Here is a 2,070-nt window from a genome sequence, read left to right on the forward strand (position 1 = left end):
CCTCTATACACTTTTCAAGTATAATCACGTATTATCAAAATAAAAATCTAATATAGACACCTTTAAAGTAAAAGAGTTCAGTATTTTACACGTAATGCAACGTCTTTGAAAAGCACACCACAGTCACATTGGTGACTGGATTTGGTAGCTCCAGTCTCCCGCGATTCTCATCATCCAATTGATTTTGGGGTTGTTTTTTTCGTTTTTTGTTTTGATGTTTGTTTTGTTTTTTTTGTTTTGGTTTGGTTTGGGGTTTTTTGGGTTTTTTGGCATTGCATACCCTACACGATCATGTCAATCCTGTCTAATACAGATAAGCAAATCCAAATGCCAAGCATTTTTCCATTTCCTTTCAAACTTTAGTATCGATTCATCGTGATATATTCTTACAACAGTATCACCGCACAGCAATTAAATAAATGAAATAGGGATGATTTATCAGCCTGACTACCTCTCAAAAAAAAAAAAAAAAAAGCAGAGTGAATAAAGGAAATGGACCGAGATGCCGCAGAAAGATACAGCTAACGAAGTATTACTTACCTTGCTTAACAACAAAAATACAATACTGCATTTTAAATATTTGCCTGTGGACCACCCATTTATGTTAAAATACTAAAACCAGGGATGCAGAGGATACGCAGCAGCTTCAGAACAGCATTAACTGGAGGCGGGAAGAAGCAGAACAGGGAAGGAAATAGAACACAGTAGGGCTTATCGTATCCACTGTTTTCCTTCCTTCTTTCTTCCTTCCTTCCTTCCTTCCTTCCTTTCTTCCTCTCTCTCTCTTTCTTTCTTTCTTCCTTCCTTCCTCTCTCTCTCTCTCTCTCTTTCTTTCAAGTTTATTTATTTATCTTGAGACAGAGAGAGTGTGAGCAGGGGAGGAGCAGAGAGAAAGGGAGGGAGAGAGAATCCCAAGCAGGCTCCACGTTTTCAGCCCAGATCCCGAAGCAGGGCTCAAGCTTACCAACCATGAGATCATAACCTGAGCCAAAATCAAGAGTCAGACCCTTAATGAGCCACACAGGCGCCCCCATAGTGTTTTGTTTCTACAAAAAACTAAACAAAATTGGGGTGCCTGGGTGGCTCGGTATGTTAAGCATCTGACTCTTGATTTCGGCTCAGGTCATGATCTCACCGGTGGTGAGCTTGAGCCTCATGTCGGGCTGTGCTAACAGCATGGAGCCTGCTTGGGATTCTCTCTCCCTCTCTCTCTGCCCATTCCCCGCTCATGCTTGCGTGTGTGCTCTCTCTCTCCTCTCTCTCAAAATAAATAAACTTTTACAAAGATCAAATAAAATTTTAAAAGTTAATATTATTATATCTGGGTAATACATGCATAGGTGTTGATTACACTATTGTCTGAATCTTCCTCTAGTTTTGAGATACTATGACATCTCAAATGATATAAAAATGGTATAAAATACACATAAAATATATGTATTCCTAATGACATGTACATATTTATATATTATACAACTATTAACATATTATAAATGTTCATACAACTTTACATATAAAATACTTATAAAAATACTTTCAGTATAAAAGATATATAAAGTATACAATGTATTCAATAAATGTATACCATTCAAAAAGAAAATTACAGTGCTTGCTTCAGTGGGACATATACTAAAACTGAAATGATACAGAGCAGATTAGTATGGCCCCCTGTGGCAAGGATGACGTACAAATTCATGAAGCGTTCCATATTTTTTGGTACACTTATCGCGATGAGCACTGAGTAATGTATAGAATTGTTGAATTACTATATTATGCCCCTGAAACTAATATAACACTATGTTAATTACACTGGAATTAAAAAAAAATTAAATGAGAGAGAAAATCACAGAATATAGTACATAATATAGGTTACGATCAAATGAGAAACAGTAGGAAACACCCCCAAAGTGATACAGTAGCATCCTGGTAGATGTTATACCTTTCCTTGTTATTGCCTGTCCTTCCACCAATAGCTGATAATATACGCAGTATCCTATATATACGTGGCAAGGGCAGAGCCTCAAACTTTCCAAATCAATGGTGCACTCACAGAAAGTTCACACGGGTGAA

General features: G+C 37.1%; 1 non-coding gene across 1 annotated transcript; it reads left to right on the forward strand.

Moving 5' to 3' along the window:
* Positions 1 to 1,605: 1,605 nt before the first annotated feature.
* Positions 1,606 to 1,714, forward strand: LOC122467372. The gene has a single exon (XR_006292915.1). It is a non-coding gene; the product is annotated as a U6 spliceosomal RNA (small nuclear RNA).
* Positions 1,715 to 2,070: the final 356 nt, after the last annotated feature.

This window comes from Prionailurus bengalensis, chromosome A3, assembly GCF_016509475.1.
Source record: "Prionailurus bengalensis isolate Pbe53 chromosome A3, Fcat_Pben_1.1_paternal_pri, whole genome shotgun sequence".
Taxonomy (NCBI): Eukaryota; Metazoa; Chordata; class Mammalia; order Carnivora; family Felidae; genus Prionailurus; species Prionailurus bengalensis.